Consider the following 18089-nt stretch of genomic DNA (forward strand, 5'->3'; position numbering starts at 1 on the left):
CTGCATTTGCCTCTGAGTCACAGGAACAGCGCAGCTTGCTTATTGGCTGGTTAGGACATATTGCTTGTGCGAGTCTCTCTTTCTTCTAGAATGTGAACTGCGCAACTTCAGTGTTTGGCTGAGTGGTGTGGGAAACGGGAGGGACCTGCAACAAAAGGTTGCAGTGTGAAGTGCTGCTGTTCAGTCTTCCAGTCTGTCAGCCTCCTCTGTGACCCTCCATTCCATCCCTTCTTTCACCCAGTGGTATGTTATGTTACCCCTATTCCAACAGTCAGCCCAAATCCCTTGCTTACTGCACAGTCTGACCCCATTGGGTGATTTTTGGGAACGTCCTCCTCCCACATTTTCCCCCTAAAGTTGTACTTCTGCAAACCTTGGGTCTCCCCCAGACCTGCTGAAACCTCCCTCTTGTGTCTGGATAGTGCTGTTTTGGCTACATAAGTGTTGGCACGCCCAGCCTGAACATCGCAGATAGAGGGAATGATTTCTTGCATGGCGATAGAGACTAGAGAGAGGGCTAGAAACTGAGGATGGTGAGGGCAGCACCAGGAAACGTGTCAGAAAAAGGACAGTTGTTAACTTGAAAACCCCCAAAGAAGGGAGACTTTGTGAAACATTAATTTTGTTTGTAAAACCCAGGCAACTCCTGCCTAGCTTCCTGGGAAAGGAACCAGCGAAGAGGGAATGAGCAGAGGAGTTAGAGATTTTGCTAAACTAGCTCCATATGTTGAACCTAAGGTCTTGCAAGCAAACCTTGCAAGGCCACAGATACCTTAAAGATAACATCTTAGCTTTGAAAGACCTTCAAAACTATTATAGCATACCGAGGAGCTGGATGGTGTTTCACAGTGCTTTGCTTCGATCTATTGAGTTAAGCTTACCACCTTGCAACGCAGCTTAGCACCTTTGCAAGCTAAGGGGCTGGAGCTTAAACCGGCCTCTCCGGGATTTTCAAGTTATGCCGATATGGAAGCCCTTTTCCCTGCTTCAGCATCACAAGCACCAGTCCCTGATTCAGATGATTGACCCAGGTACTGCGCTGTACCTGTAACTTCCGCTAATAAACTTAGTTTTAACATTTGCATTTCAGATCAAACTCCCAAATACCTGGAAAGCAAGAGGTGTTAAGTGTGGCATTGCAGGAAGCAAAGAGCCTTACTTAAGCTTGCTGTGCTTTCCCACTGCCAGTTGATGTGGTCACTCTGTTCCAGGGGCGTTGAACCTCCTTCAGCCCGAGGGCTGAATTCTATTTCAGAGAAGCCCTCAGGGCCTGCATTCCACTGGTGGGCGGGGCCAAAGGCAAAAGGGGCAGAGCCAAATATACCAGCATAGCTTATCTTCAAGCTCGTAGTGCCAGCAATTAAACCTTAAGAGACGCATTTCAAATCACCAAGCGATTGATTGTCAGAGGAAAGGGGGTGGGGCCATCCAGGAAACCCCAGAGGGCTAGATTAGGACCCCAGGTGGGCCAAAATTGGCCCCCAGGCCAAAAGTTCTACACCCCTGCTCTGCTCAGTTCAGAGTCAAATGTCTCCCAATGGAGGCCTGATCTGGGTCCAGAATGACAGCTAAGATCTTTCTCCTAGGTCCTCTTTGGGGTGCCCCTGCCATCTGTAGTGAGGCAGGTGGCAACTAGTGAGAGGGTCTTCTCTAGGGTGGCCAGGTGCAAAAAGAGTACAAGGCCCTTGCACCATTATTAGCTGTGTTGAAGAGGGGATTTCAGCAGATATGGCAACCTGACTCTCTGTGGCAACCCCCTTGTGGAATTTCTATAAAACTTTTTTGTGTTTTGTTTTATTTATTTATTAAATTTCTTAATCACCCATCTGGCCGGTCACCCAGCCACTCTGGGCGATGTACAACAGTACAATTTAAAACAGTAAAATTACACATTAAAACATTGTTTAACAATACCCTAACCGCCCCCAAATGCCTGCCTAAGCAACCACGTTTTCAATGCGTGACGGAAGCTCATTAAAGAGGGGGCATGGTACAGTTTCCTAGGGAGGGAGTTCCACAGAGTGGGAGCTACCGCAGAGAAGGCCCTCTCCCTCATCCTCACCAGCCTAGCTGTCCTGGCTGATGGAATAGAGAGAAGGCCATCCGAGGCTGATCTTGTTAAGCGGCCTGTCTGGTGTTGTTGGAGGCGCTCCTTGAGATAGGCTGGGCCGGAACCGTATAGGGTTTTAAAGGTCAAAACCAACACCAGCTGCAGCTTCCAAACCATCTTCAAGGGTAACCCCACGTAGAGCGCATTACAGTAGTCTAGACGAGAGGAGACCAGGGCATGTACTACCGATGGGAGCAGATGGTCGGGAAGGAAGGGGCGCAGCCGCCGTATCAGATGGAGTTGGTATAGCGCTGTCTGGCTTACAGCTGACACCTGAGCCTCCATTGACAGCTGGGAGTTCAAAATGACCCTCAGGCTGCGGACCTGGTCTTTCAAGGGTAGCCGTACCCCATTCAGCACCAGGTCAACATCCCCCAACCTACTCTTGTCTCCCACCAAAAGTACCTTGGTCTTGTCAGGGTTCAGCTTCAGCTTATTCCTCCCCATCCAGCCACTCACCAGACATTTGGACAGGGATTCCGCAGCCAACCCTAGTGAAGGTTTGAACGAGAGGTAGAGCTGCATGTCATCCGCATATTGATGACACCGCACCCCAAACCTCCTGATGACAGCCCCCAGCAGCTTTGCATAGATGTTAAAGTGCATCAGGGAGAGAATGGAACCCTGTGGCACCCCACATGCAAGCGGCCATGGGTCCGACACTTCCTCTCCCAGTGCTACCCTCTGGTACCTGCCGGAGAGGAAGGACCGGAACCACCATATTACATTGTCTCCAATGCCCAACCTCTCCAGGCAGTCCAGGAGGATGCCATGGTCAACGGTATCAAAAGCCACTGAGAGGTCGAGGAGAACAAGGAAGAGCATTCGCCTCTATCCAGAGCCCTCCTCTTATCATCCACCAAGGCGACCAAGGCCATTCCTGTTTGTGTGTGTTATCATCCCAGCACATATCAGAGGCAAATCATCATTATTGGGTTCTAGCCAATGTTAGTCCTACTTAGAGCAGACCCATTGAAAGGAATGAGACTCGAGTTAGATTAACATTGGATACCGCCCATTTATTCCCCACATGCCGACAGCAGGTTCTGAGGCGGAGAGGTAGCAATTTGCCAAACTAAGCTGTTGCTTGTGTCTCATGGTCTCTGGCCTGCGAAAAAGAAATACACCATCCCAGGCATCACTAGGAAAGGAATAAAAAAAATAAAACTGCCAACATTGCAGTGCCTTCATACGAATCTATGGTGTGATCGAATTTAGAATATTGCGTACGACTCTGGTTGCCGCAACTCAAAAAGGGTATTGTGGAGCTGGAAAAGGTGCAGGAAAGAACAACCAAATTCTCTCTCCTTAGGAGGAAGGGTTACAATGTTTGGGGATTTTTAGCTGAGATTAAAAAGTGAAAAGTGGAGTCGGGGGGACATGATAGAAATGTATGAAATTACACATGGTGTGGAGGAAGTGGGGAGGGAGAAGACCTTTTCCCTCTCATAATACTTGAACCCAGTGGGGCCATCCCATGGAGCTGATTGCTGGGAGATTCAGGACAAGCAAAGGAAGTCCTTCACGCAGTGCATGATTGCACTATGGAATTCGCTACCACAAGAAGTAGTGATGGCCACCCATTTGGATGGCTTTAAAAGGGGGTTAGACAAATTCCTGGAGGAGAAGGCTATCAAAGGCTGCTAGTCCTGATGGCTATGTTCTGCCTCCAGTATCAGAGTCAGTATGCCTATGAACACCAGTTGCTGGGGAACTTGGGCGGGAGGGTGCTGTTGCACTCATGCCCTGCTTGTGGGATCCTGGTTGACAGCTGGTTGGCCACCGTGTGAGCAGAATGCTGGATGAGGTGGACCGTTGGTTTGATTCAGCCCAGTTCTTCTTATGTCCATATGACTCCCGATTCTAGGGTGGGACTCCCCTCACAAAGGGATGCCTTGCTTTGCAGAGTCTACTCAGTCCCTGTGAAGCACTGAGGCCTTGGAGTAAAGCAAAAAGCAAAGTATGATAAGGAGATAAGTTTAGCATCTGTTTCCTGCCCCAGCTTTGGGTCCCTCTTTTCTTCCCTCCCTCCCTCTGCGCTCTCCAGGGATACTTATCCTGCCTGGGTGGAACCACTTGCTCCTTGCATATAAATCAGTGCTGCAGAAAACTGTGGGAGGGTTTCGGCAGGTGGTAGGTGGCAGCCTGCCTTAATTAGCTCTTCTTAATGGGATGCCAATCACCAGCCCCCAGAAACAGAAGGGGAAACGGCGCCGGAAGGAGCCCAGGAAGATCTTGGGGCTGGGAAAACACACGGTAGAGCAGGGGATTGCTTTTCGGTTTGCACCTGAGATAATTTCACGGGGTATCTTGAACTTGCCTCATCTGTGGCCCAGGGATGGAAAAGCCAGTCTCTACCCGCCCCCCCCCAGTTAACCGTTTCGGAAAGCCAGTTAACTCCCCCAAGAGACAACACAAGTGGGCAGCGTGGACCAGCTCAGGTGATTTTCTGGGCAATGCTGCTGCTCTTGGCATGGTGGAGCCAGGAACATCGCGTGCATCTTAAGGGACGTCTCAAGCGGGCACTCCCTGCTAGTGGAGGCTGGTGGCTCCGATGTCCGTGGGGTGGTGAATCCGCTCCAGGTTTCAGTCAGAACTCTAAGCACCTTTAGAGGTGCTTAGAGTTCTGACTGAAACCTGGAGCGGATTCACCACCCCACGGACATCGGAGCCACCAGCCTCCATTGCTCTACACAGATGCCCACAGGCATGGCAGTTTTGGATCGTGTGCTTTTCTCCCCTCTGACAAATGGTGGGGAAGACCATCTCCCCAGCCGACTTACTGGGCATGTGGAGCACCCATGTCAAATGCTCCTTGAGTTGTGTGGTGGAAGGAATGGATGTGTTTACACTGCTTCACCAAGTGAAACGTAGCACCACCTCGATAAACGCCCAAAGTAGGCACCTCCCGCACACACGCTGCAGCCCACTAGCCATAAATGGTGGCCCACCAGGGGCGCGATAAACCTCCTTTTTTAGCCAGTTGCCCAGGAGTGCAAATACAAGGGAGTTATCAAGCCCCCGCCTCAAGACGAGCCAAAATTCACAGCTACTGGTGGGCCGTCTTGGGCTTGGCAGGCCACGAGTTGCACAACCCTGCACTCGAGGCGTCTTCAGAATATTTACCCGTTGCTTCAGCTGTGGGCAAGAAGAGGGAAGGGGGTGGGTGGGTGGGAGCGGAGAGTAATGTGGCTGGTTCACTATCTGCAGAGCCCAAAGGAGTTTTGCTCTGCCTAAGCCAGTAAGATCCAGGTTAATCCTACTTGGGGTTGACTTTGTGAAGCCCTTGAAGAAGAGCCTTCCTCCACCAGCCCTGCCTGTGCACAAACACTGAGCGTCAGCCACGTGACTCTGTGGCTGGGGTCTCCACCTTCCTCCCAGCCCAAGTCAAGGTATCTGGGACACATCTGGCCACCTTGCTTCCTGCCGTCCCTGAAAATAATCAGGTTTTTCAGAGAGCTCGGTGTCACAAGCTTGTCTGTATTTGCCTCAATAGTTGTTTATCAACAGGGGCCGTAGCTTGGTGGTACAGTCCCTGCCATTGCCAGCTGACAGAATCTTTCCCAAGGCTTCAGCCCTTTCTCCCTGCTGCCAGTCATTTGGTGGTTTCCTAGGGCTTAGTGGCTGGCAGTAAGAGCTTTAAGCTGAAATAGGCTGATATTTTTGATGTTTTGGCCCTGCCAAGTGGAACACAGCCCCAAGAACTCCAAAATTGAATCCCCCCCCCCCTCGGCTGAAAGATGTTAGGCTGCAACAGGCTCGATGGACTTAGGATCTGACTCATATGACCATGTTTCTGCAAAGTGGCCCATGTCATAGTGTAAGTCATCGCAAGACAGTGTGTCCGTCTCAGAAGCTGTCCTGCCAGCACTATTGCTCAGCTTATGCTGATGTCACCTGACCTGGAATGATGAGATCGCTTTCCGCTGCACTGAAGAAGCCTCTCCCCAAATTCTTTTGTCCCCTGGCTAACCTTGTCTGCTGTGGGGCAGGGGGAGTAGGAGAAAGGCGCAACCAATTCCTAGAAGGGCCAAAGTGATGGGTCACATCCTGTCACACCTCCAATATTAGGGGTAGGCTTTACATGGCAACCTCCCCTGACCTCAGTGGGGTCTTCATGGGATCGGAGTGGGCTGTGCCAGTTCAACCATCATGGCTTTCCACAAGGAACCCTGGGAGTTCTAGTTCAGCAACATGTTCTGTTGCTGAGATGCCACTGCAGAGTCCCCAAAGCCAAGATGCACTAGCACGCCTTTAGATGAGGGGTACTTCCAGACAGAGGATTCTTAGCGCAGATTTTTTCTGGTAAGAAGAAGAGCCAGTGTGGTGTAGTGGTTAGAGTGTTGGATTGGGACTCCAGAGATTCGGGTTCGAGTCCCCACTCAGCCATGAAGCTCACTGAGTAACTTTGGGCCGGTCACTGGCTCTCAGCCTAACCTGCCTCACGGGGTTGCTGTGAGGATAAAATGGAGAGGAAGAGGATTGTGTATGTCGTCTTGGACTCCTCAGAGGAAAAGTGGGATATAAATGTCACTCACTCAATCAATCAATAAATAAGGGAGGGCTGAATAAACACACACATACACACACACACACACACATACGGAAAACCAAAGCTTTTAAAATTCAAGGTTTTTTCCTCCATTTAAAAACCTGGCAAAATGTGGGATATAAATTAAACAAACAGATTAAACCGATAGAAGATGGAAGATGTGGGGAGGATGAGAAATGGAATACAACATTGCAGGGATCCCCTGCAAAGTTTTCTGAATGAGGGAGAGCGATTGTATTAAGGCCTCGTCTGGAAGCAGTGGAGGCTGGTGGCTCCGATGTCAGTGGGGCGGCGGATCCACTCCGGGTTTCAGCCAGAACCAGTCAGAACTCAAAAGGAGCAAAACTCCTTTAGAGTTCTGACTGGTTCTGGCTGAAACCCAGAGCGGATCCACAGCCCCATTGACATCGGACCAGCCTCCACTCCCTGGGAGCAGCCTAGACCCTGCCGCAGGAAAGACAGATGGGGCAACTCGAGGCCCAGCTGAAGGCCTGGAAAGAAAGTGTGGGTGCAATTCCCATGGCTCTTCCGCTTCGGGCTGCCCCCGGCTCTGTGATCAATGTCTCGGCTGGATCATCGCACCAGGTGTGAGCGCTGACCCGACCCATTCTCCAGCGGCGCCAGTCGCCATTTTTGCGCGCCATGCGGAGCCCTTGCGCGGCGGTGTGCAGGTGCATGGCTTGCAGCAAACGAGTGCTGCAAGCAGGGGGGGTTATCTGCAAGGCAGTTATCTGGAAGGGGAGCAGGGCGGAGGGAGACGTGCTCTGTGGTTCTGCAGGCGGAGAGGGTGCTGGGCACTCCTGCCGGCGCTCAGAGCCCAGCCACACGCCTCTGGCCCTGGCTCAAAGCATCAGAAAAAGCCTCCTGCAGAGGAGGATGTCCTCTGGTGCGCCTGAGCCGAGCTGGAGTCGCAGCTGCTGAGCTGGCGGCAGGCGAGGGTTACTGGCAGTCAGTGAACTCGAGTAACCGCGCAGCGCTGGAGCTGCAGTCGGGTGTGAGAGGCAGGCCAGCAGTGGGCCTTGCGCTGGGCTGGTGCCGCGCTGCAGCCTGTCGTGCGCTGGGGCTTCTCTCGCAATCGCCCACAGATTATAATCTGCTGCAAAACCGGCCTGGCTCTTTGCAAAAACCCTTCTCCTCCTCCTCCTCTCCCTCCCCCCCACCCCGCGCCCTAAGAGGCGATGTGTGTTTCTCGCAGTAGTTTTTTTGCCTGTGCTTGGGGGCTTAGTATGAGGTAGGGCTCTCTGCCCCAGTTGTTGTGGTTGTTCAGTCGTTCAGTCGTGTCCGACTCTTGATGACCCCGTGGACCACAGCACGCCAGGCCTTCCTGTCCTCCGCTCTCTCCCGGAGTGTGCTCAAGAGCCTGTTTCAATGCCACAACTCGGCCCCAGAATGCTCTCTACACTAGGGAGCTCAGCCATGCCGAGTAATGAGTGGGGGGGGGGCATTTTCCTGAGCATGTACGAAATGGTTTTCTTATTGTACTGAATAACTACAGACTTCTGGGACTGGGGTGGTCCGGAAAGAAGGAGGCTTAGAGCAAGCTTTGGGGCCCAGCACCTCTCTCTGTGGAAGGCTTGCTGCTAGGTGTATGCAGAGCCTAGTTACATTGGAAGCAGAGAGAGAGAGCTTTGTTGTTGTTGCTATATTGTTTTCCAGCTGCACTGTGGGGCTACAGAAGTCCTCGTGTTGTGTGCAACGAAGTGGTTTTGAACTGTGTTTCTCACCTCTCTATGCAAAATGGACAGAAAATTACTCTAAGACTTCCGGCAAATTTGGTCTGACTGCTCACTACACACGCGCGTGCGCGCACACACACACACACACACACACACACCCCTACACCTTTCAATCCCAGTTACTTGTACCTTTCCCCCCCTTTTTTTTTTAAAGAAAGGTTTATCTGTTCCCCACCCCACCCCCTACAATCTCCGCTTAGAGATATGGGTGATAAAGCATTCCTCCAGCATGCTTTAGCGGACGTACTGTGTCAGGATCATTTTAGAAACCCAGATTAGCAAGACAGAGAAAGAGGTTTTAGGACAAGAGAGGATAGGATCTACAAAGAGAGATTAGATTAGGTGGATTGTAAATCCGCCCCCCTCCTCAACTATTGGACTGTGCTAGTGAAACAGGTTGCGACAGGATGGCTGGCCGTATTTGTGTCATACGTTTTCCCGTTTTCCCCTCTCCATTAGAAGGAATCGCTCAGGGCCACATCTTTCACAGGGTGCAACCTTTTGCACAATGGGGCCCCAGGCCACCAGTGATATGGTCTTGTGTTTAAAGTATGCGTGTTCAGGCTGCTACATTTTCAAGGACCCCTTCAGTGGCGCACGAGGCTTTGGGGAGGTATGTTTTCCTAAACAACTGCCTACAGCAGCCTTCCAGTCCAACACATCTGGAGGGCACCCAGTTGGGGAAGGCCAACCTACAGGAGAGTTGTATAATACAGCCTTTCTTGTCTGGTTGCCTGCAGGCAATCCTTACTCACCCCAAGTGACCAGGCTATAAGCCTGATATAGCAACTGTTAGAATATGAAAATAATTATGCCAGCCTTCTTGTAAGGAATTGCAATCTTGATTAAGTTTTCCTTCTTAAATATACCTTTAACATACTAGTCTTGTGGTTCAGCACTCTACACACCTAAAGGGTATAAAGGGAGGTTATAGATCTCTCTGTCAATGCTACCCCAAACAGGGTCTGAAAAATCCACAGGACAGACAGGTAGAGACACAAACACATACGTAGCATTTTGCTAAGTTTTGCCACCAAGTTCAGGTGGAGAAACAAACCTTGCATTTTAAACAGCTTTGGTTTTCCAACTGTGTGTGTGTGTGTGTGTTGTCATTAAGTCCTCCCATATTTATTTGTTTTATTTTATTTGTTACATTTATATCCCACCTTTCCTCCAAGGAGCCCAAACAGTGTACATGATCCTCCTCTCCATTTTATCCTCACAACAGCCCTGTGAGATAGGTTAGGCTGAGAGTCAGTGCCTGGCCCAAAGTCACCCGGTGAGCTTCTTGACTGATTGGGGATTAGAGCCTGGATCTCCAGAAACCAAGTCCAACTCTCGAACCGCCTCACACAACACTGGCTCTCATAGGCAAACCGTGCTTGCTGTTCACTGGCATTGGCCAACTTTTTCTCAGTGATGTCTGTGGTTTGGGATTCATCCAAGAAAGAGAACCAAAGCGCTGGGACTGACGTTTCCAAACGTCAGAGCCGGCTTCAGCCATTTGGATGGAGTCTGAGTTTACAACCTCTTCATTCATCTACTCTCTACCTCACCCTGCATTTATTCCCTTACTCCATACATTTGGACCCTCTGCCTTCATTGACAGTAGCTCCCCTCAAGGTACACACATGTGCTCCCCCCATGTTGTCTTCCCTGGGCAGCTTTTTTGCCAGCTGAAAGGGACTGTGGGAAACCACAACATAGCTGCTAAGCAACTTCAGGGCCGAATAATGCATTTTGGCCCATGGCATGCTACAGAGAGCTGGTGCACTGCAGAAAGTTGCTTCCAGAATAAAGAGCTTGAGCTGACTCGTGGCAGCAAGCCAAGCCACATGCTGGAGCGAGAAAGCAAGCGTTTCTTTCTTGTTCCCTAGCATAGTTGGCTGCTTTCACACTACAGTCCTTTAGCACCGCTGAGATGCTGATTTACGGTAATAGCTGGAACTGGAATTAAAACCCTTGCGCTAGCACTATATTGTGCAACAATAGCCATTCTCATAGCCAAGATCCTAGAATAAGGTTCACTCAGAAGTTTTCTCCTTTCACCAAAGGCCCCTTGTGCCATTTTAGTTAGAAGCTTCCTCCTTGTAGCTTCTGATCTTTTTACTGCTTCTTCCAAGTGCAGAGATGGAATTAATTATGCATTGCACTCAGTTAGCCAATTCCTGTTCTCCATAGGCGGGGGAGTGTTAATTACTGATTTCCTCCAATTTTTCTTTCTTGTATTGTGAAATACTGCTGTTTTATTTCTCAGTTTAATCTTGCAATTAAAAGGGGAGGGGAATTAAAGACATCAGTACTTGAAGTTCCTTTCCCCAAAGGAACAGAAACTTGAATAATCAAGGGGCAATCAGTTAATCCTTAATCCCCAGCCACACTGAACAAAAACAAATGGGGCAGAGGCGACAAGAAGGATACTATTGAAGCAGCTTTGCCTAACCTGGTACCCCCCAGTTGCTTTGGATTATAAAACAAAGGTGGGCTGGTGGGAGCCTGTTTCTGCAGGGAAGCAGAATGTGTCTCCTTGTGCACCCTGTTTCATAGAATCATAGAATAGTAGGGATGGAAGGGGCCTATAAGACCATTGAGTCCAACCCTCTGCTCAGTGCAGGAATCTAAGTCAAAGCATCCCGGACAGATGGCTGTCCAGCCTTGTCTTGAATGCCTCCAGTGTGGGAGAGCCCACCACTTCCCTAGGTCATTGGTTCCATTGTCCTATTGCTCTGTCAGGAAGTTTTCCCTGATGTTCAGGGTTCCTGTAACTTGAGCCCATTATTCCACGTCCTGCATTCTGGGATGAGTGAGAAGAGATCCTGGCCTTCCTGTCTCTGACAGCCTTACAAGTGCTTGAAGAGCGCTATCCTATCTCCCTCAGTCTTCTCAAGGCTAAACATGCCCAATTCTTTCAGTCTCTCTTCATAGGGCTTTGTTTCCAGTCCCCTGAGCATCTTTGTTGCCCTCCTCTGAACCCTCTCCAATTTGCCTGCTTTCTTCTTAAAGTGTGGTGCTTTCTTCTTAAAGTGTGGACACAGTACTCCAGATGAGGCCTAACCAGTGCTGAGTAGAGGGGAACTAGTACTTCCCGGGATTTGGAAGCTATGCTCCTCAGCATAACTGAGAGTGCTGGGAAAGAGGATATGTGACAAGAGTCATCTCTGCACGCCTCCTTTCCCAGCGGGGTTGCTGGAGTTCGGGTGAGGTTGAAACCTCTGCCTCCTCCCAGCGATGTTGAGCAGGATCACTGGGACTGGGGGAAGGGGATGGAAAGGAGGTGTTGACCTTGCCCTCATCCCAGCGATCCTACTCAGCATCGCTGGGATGGGTGCAAAAGTAAAGCCTCCCTTCACCCCCACCCCAGGAATCTGGAGCAGGGGCTGTGTGTGCACACGTGCAAGCAAGTGTGATCACCACCACCACCACATGCTGCACTTGTGCCAGTATCGGTTGCTACACACACGGGTCTAGATTCTCGATAAAAAGTGAGTAGATGAAGGGCAGCTAGTATGGAAGCAACTGCGACTTGGCTTGCGAAGGGCATCATTTATGTAGAGTAGACAGTTGTTGTCTTCTTAGTCCCACAGAAAGTTAAGTGATAACCTTGACTGAGCCCACTTTGGTTGATAAAGGTGAATATGTAAGCTTTTGAGCCACACAGAAGTCCGTGTCAGCCAGGAACGCATCAGGCCCACTGAAGAGTTCAGTGTAATTTGAAAAGCTTGCATGCCCTTCGCACCAACAAAACATGGCCCAGCATCACCTCCACTGTGTAGTATAGCAAAATTGGATGAGCTGATAATACTCACCCAAGGCTGCAATTCTGACCTAATAGGTATATTATAATAACAGCTGGAGCATTTATTAGAATGTAATAAATAAATGAATAGGCTGCAATCCTAAACACGGTTGCTAGGGAGGAAGCTGTGCTGAACACAGTGGGACTTACTTCGGAGTAAAGATGCATGGGATTGCATTGTAGGCCTGCCTACTCCCTAGCCGGCTCTTTGCTCTGGAATGCCTCCTGCGCCCCCCCCCCATACACGCACACACACACACACACACACACGCACCATCCCTTCATGCTGCAAATCTCAGGAAAGTGATGGCCCCTCCTGCTACTGGCAGTCACATGGTATCTGACTTTTTTCAGTGACAAAAGAAATGCTCATCGGACATTTGAGTCTCTAGTAATGCTAAGTGTGATTAGCAGCTGCTAGCAGTGTGGCCCCTGGACGGATGCTAAGCAAGTCACTGATCCCCCTGGAGCAAGTGGAATGCCAGTGCCCAGTGCAGGTTTTGGAGGGCCCTTGGGCGAGACCCCCTCCCTGGGCCCCTCCCTCGGGGAGTCTCCCTCCTCAGCACCATGGTCAACAGCTGCTTGGTTGCTTGCCAGGCAGGGAGCCAGGGAGCAAACAGGCAGCTTCATCTGCTGCTGCTCCTTCTCACCACCTCCATTGTCTGGGCCAGAGCAAGAGGCAGGTGAACAAGCAGGTTGCAAGGGAGAAGAGGAGGAGCAACTCCAGGGGGCTCTTGTCAGTGGGCCCCTGCTGGGGGGTGGGACCTCGGCAGGTGCCCAACTGTGCCCACTGTTGGCGCTGGCCCTAATGGGTGCCACATCTCCAGAGCCTCAGGGACATAGTGGGAGGGGCCTGTTCGGGTTCAGGCATAGTGCAGCCCTCCCCATGCTGACGCCCTCCAGATGTTTTGGACTTCAGCTCCCATCAGCCCCTGCCAGCATGGCCACTGGTCAAGAATTCCAGGAGCTGTCGTCCAAAACATCTGGAGACCACCAAGTTGGGGGAGGCTGTGCTATAGTGGTAGCAGCTGGAAGCAGGAAATGGCACTCAGTGAGTCAAGGCGGGGGCAGAGCTGGGCTGGGTTTGGGGGCTCAGAGGCGGAGCCTGGTAGGCATTTATTATTGATAAAGCACCTCCTCTGTGCTAGGCACTGAATGGGAATGTAAAACACACACACGTCAGCCTTTCAAAAATTAGACCAAAGTAAGAAATCCAAAATCCACAGTTGGGTAATACCTTTATTAGGACCCATCAAAATCATGCCAGCATTTGAGTTCCTTAGGCAAAAGTAAGAGGAGAGCTGGAGGAAGGAAGGAGTTTTGCAGTCTGTGAGACAGTGAAAGGACAGAGAGTTCAAAGACAAGAATAATTAACCTAGGAATAGGAAAAGAAGGAAAGGAAGAGAAGGGGAGGGGAGGGGAGGGGAGGGAGGCAAGCAAGCCAGCCAGCCAGCAAGCCAGCCAGCAAGCCAGCCAAAAAGGACCTCAAGAGGGAAATGCAGGAGAGAGAAAAGTTATTGATGCTTTCTTAAACTGAAATGAAGAAGCTGGCTGAATAGCTTTCATCCGGCTAAGCAGAAAATATAGACTCCTTGCTTTCTAAGTTTTACTTCCCTTGGAGATCCTAAGAAGCAGGAACTGCACCTGGCACCCTTGGGTGCAGGAAATGGGTACAACAGGGGCAAAGCCACATAATTATAGAGCCTGGGAAGCAGATGGGTGCTATTCAGAAGAGGCTGGACAGGTTAAGGGGAAAGGTAGTGGCACTGAAAAGGAAGAAACATTTCCTCCTCATCAAATGCTTTATGTTACTCTTGAATGTTCCAAGCATTTCAGTAATCCTCACATCAACCCTGAAAATTAGATTAATATGATTAGCCCCATATCACAGATGCACAGTTGCAACTGCAAGATAGCAGTTTTCCTGAGCCGAGATTTGAACCTGGGATTTTCCATTTCCCATGACTAGTTCTTATGGTATGCTAGCTATCATTTTGGAGAAGCAGGCAGCAGAGTCCGATGGGTTGGGCAAAGAAACCACGGTCAGGGCAGGGAAATTCCTTCTCTGTTCTTCAGTTGCTCCTCTAGCATTTTTTGAGCACGTTTCTTAATTTGCTGAGCCTCGCAGCAATCCGAGATTGTTAATACTTCCATTTTATAGATGCAGAATGGAGGCTCTGATGTGCCCAGAGAAACCTAGCTCTTCCATGGCAAATAGGACAATTTGAACCCAGGCCTTTGAGAAGCAAATCTAGCACACTATCCACGATGCCACATTCACCTCAATCCAGCCATCCTTCGTACGTGCAGAAGCTCTACGGCACAATCACGGCTCCTTTGGCCTACTGGGGTGTCTCCTATTCCTCAATGGAGGGAGGAGCATCCTGTGCCTAAGAGGAGATGCGCATGGAGATCTGCCCCCCTGTGAAGCTAATGGAAGGAAGAAGCCATTACGGGCTGGGGATCCCCACGTGTCCCTTGGAGTTGATTGCTGGACCTCATGATTAAGGGTGGAATCCTATACACGTTTGGCCAGAAAAGAAGTCCCACAACTCCCAGCATTCCCCGGCCAGCCATGCTGGCTGGGGAATGCTGGGAGCTGTAGGACATTTTTCTGTCTAAATGTGCATAGAATTGTGCCTTAATTTTCTGAACTAAAACCAGGGAAGAAAAGAATGGTAATGCTCTGCTACCCTCTAGTGGCCATACTCAAGGATGGCTTCACAGACATCTGTTTTTTCCCCATTGCAAAGTACCTGGCTTATTCAATGAAGTATTTATTTAAGGGTGTGTGCGCGCATGGGTGTGTCCGTGTATTTGACCACGTAAGCGGTAGTAGTCATGAATCCAGAGGTGGATCCTTCTGAAGCTATTTATGCCACATTGGCTTCCTGTGAACTTCTTGTGGCAAAAATCCACATGGCTCTGCACATATCTGGATACCACAAGGCCACTGCCTCTTCTGTGGGCTGCTGTCTCTCCATGGCCCTGGTGCGGACCTAGTAGCAGCTTTGGGAGTGATTTACGGTGGGGAAAGAGTATGGGATGAGAAGAAAGGGCTAAACACCTTAAGAACGTAAGAGGAGCCCTGCTGGATCAGAACAACGGTCCATCTAGCCCATCATTCTGTTCACACAGTGGCCAACCAGCTGCCCACGGGAAACCCACAAGCAGGACATGAGTGCAACAGCACTCTCCCACCCATGTTCCCCAGCAACTGGTGTAATCTTGCTTCCGATACTGGAGGTAGCATATAGCCATCAGGACTAGCAGCCAATGGTAGCCTTCTCCTCCTCCATGAATTTGTCCAGTCTCCTTGTAAGGCCATCTAATTTGGTGGCCATCACTACTCCTCATGGAAGTGAATTCCGTAGTTTAACTATGTGCTATGTGAAGAAGTACTTTCTTTCATCTGTCCTGAATCTCCTACCAATCAGCATCATGGGATGACCCCTTAGGGTTCTAGTGTTATGACAGAGGGAGAAAAAATTCTCCCTCTCCACTTTCTTCACAGCATGCATAATTCTGTACACCTCTATCATGTCTCCCCTTTGTTGTTGTTGTTGTTCAGTCGTTCAGTCGTGTCCGACTCTTCGTGACCCCATGGACCACAGCACGCCAGGCCTTCCTGTCCTGCGCTCTCTCCCGGAGTGTGCTCAAGTTCATATTCATTGCATCGGTGATGCTATCTAGCCATCTCATCCTCTGTCGTCCCCTTCTCCTTTTGCCTTCAGTCTTTCCCAGCATCAGGGTCTTTTCCAGAGAGTTTTCTTTTCGCATCAGGTGGCCAAAATATTTGAGCTTCAGCTTCAGTATCTGTCCTTCCAATGAGCACTCAGGGTTGATTTCCTGTCTCCCCTTACTCACCTCTTTTCTAAGCGAAATAGTCCCAGATGTTGGAACCTTCCCTCATAGGGCAGATGCTCCAGCCCTTAATAATTTTAGTTGCCTTTTTCTGCACTTTTCCCAACTCCTTTTTTTCCCTTTTCTTTTTTCCTTTTCTTTTTTGGTGTGGTGATCAGAACTGTGCACAGTTCCAAATGCAGTCGCACCATGGAGTTTGCCTTTTTCACAGCAGCCATACACTGAGTTGACATTTTCATCGAGCTGTCCGCCACAACCCCAAGATCTCTTTCTTGGCCAGTCACTGCTAGCTCAGATCCCATCAGCGCATACTTGAAGTTGGGATTTTTTTTCCCCCAGCGTGCATCACTTTACACGTGCTTACAATGAACTGCATTTGCCATTTTGATGCCCATTTTCCCAGTTTAGAGAGATCCTTTTTGGAGCTCTGCACAGTCCCTTTTCGTTTTAACCACCTTAAATGATTTGTTGTCATTAGCAAACCTGGCCACTTCACTGCTCACTCCTCATTCCAGATCATCTATGAATAAAAAGAAAAACATTGGCCCAAATACAGATCCCAAAGCAACCCTTCCCTGTTCTTCAAAGTAGCCCCAAAGGGCTGCTGATTAGTGAAACAAAAACCACAGGAGATACTATTAAGCACGTATCTTTCATATCTTTTTGGCCTGTATTTATTCAACCTATGTATGTGCCTTCATTTGGGATGTGTTGTTTTTCACCATGTAAGCTCTGGGAGGCATGAGTCTAGGCGTGAAACCCAATAAGCAGTTAGACTATTTGGGCATCCTATATAAACTCAACCGTGGTCAAGTTCACCTGTCCAGATGGCTGGACACAAAGTGAACATGGGCAGCTGCCTTACTCTGGGTCAGATTATTTGTCCAGCATCTAATCCAATTGGCAGTTGGTTCTCCAGGGTCATAAGAACATCAGAAAAGTTCTGCTGGATCAGACCAAGGTCCATCTAGTCCAGAATTCTGTTCACACAATGGCCAAACAGCTGCCTGTGGGAAGCCCACAAGTAAGACATGACTGCAACAGCACCCTCCTGCCCATGTTCCCCAGCATCTGGTGTACCTAGGCATACTGCCTCTGATACTGGAGGTAGCACATAGCCATTAGGACCAGAAGCCATGGATAGCCTTCTCCAGGAATTTGTCTAATCCCCTTTTAAAGCCATCCAAACTGGTGGCCATCACTGGCTGAGGTATTTCCCTTTCCCTGCTACTGGATCCTTTTAACTGGAGATGGCGGGGATTGAACCTGTGAATCTTTGGCATACAAAGCAGGGTCTCCATCACAGAGCAATGGTCATTTCGTGGGCTGGAGGTGACATTTTGTGCATCCATAGGGAGTTACCACCGCACAAATGGTCCCTGAATCCACCGCCGAGCCGTGGTGACTCATCTCCATATTCCCATCAGTCTGTGTGCTCTGCCCGCCCTCCAGCCCGATGCAGTCTCCAGGTTGTCCGTTCCTCCTCCTCTGTTTCTCTTCACCGTCTGTCTCAGCATCACAGTTGCTGCCAGTAAAAAAAATCCTGTCATCTTGAAAACTTGCCAGATTCTGCAGTCCATTTGGGGCAGGGAGGCAAGCGCTGACCTCGGCTGCCTTCCTGGAACCCAGCAGCCTCCAAAAATTGATTCAAGCTTTCAGCTTTGCCATTGGGCAGGATGTTCCCTGAAGTACTGCAAGCTGGCTGGGGCTGGTAGCGGCAGCTCCAGCGCAGCGAGGGTGTGGCGTAGTGCTGTCCATGAAGAAGGGTGGGTAGTGAAGCAGGGGTGTCGAACCTCTTTCAGCCCGGCAGCCCAAACTCAACTTTGGAGAGGCTGTCAGGGGCCGCATTCCAGTGGTGGGTGGGAACGACTGCAAAGGGGGCAGGGCAAAAGGGGTGGAGCAAACCTGCAAACAATGCCAGCATAGTTTAGCTTGGAGTTCTTTCTGGCAGTAGCTAAGCCTTAGGAGAGGCACTTCAGCCTTTTAGAATGGAGTAAAAATGCGCAAAAGCTGGGAAGCCACCCACGGATT

At 50.0% G+C, this 18089-nt stretch overlaps 1 protein-coding gene across 1 annotated transcript in view; it reads left to right on the forward strand.

The window, feature by feature from the left end:
* ABCG4 (ATP binding cassette subfamily G member 4) overlaps positions 1 to 18089 on the forward strand; it is a 60292-nt gene that overhangs the window by 13479 nt on the left and 28724 nt on the right. The window lies entirely within an intron of this gene.

This window comes from Heloderma suspectum, chromosome 6, assembly GCF_057233095.1.
Source record: "Heloderma suspectum isolate Gila_16-S chromosome 6, 16-S_ref, whole genome shotgun sequence".
Taxonomy (NCBI): Eukaryota; Metazoa; Chordata; class Lepidosauria; order Squamata; family Helodermatidae; genus Heloderma; species Heloderma suspectum.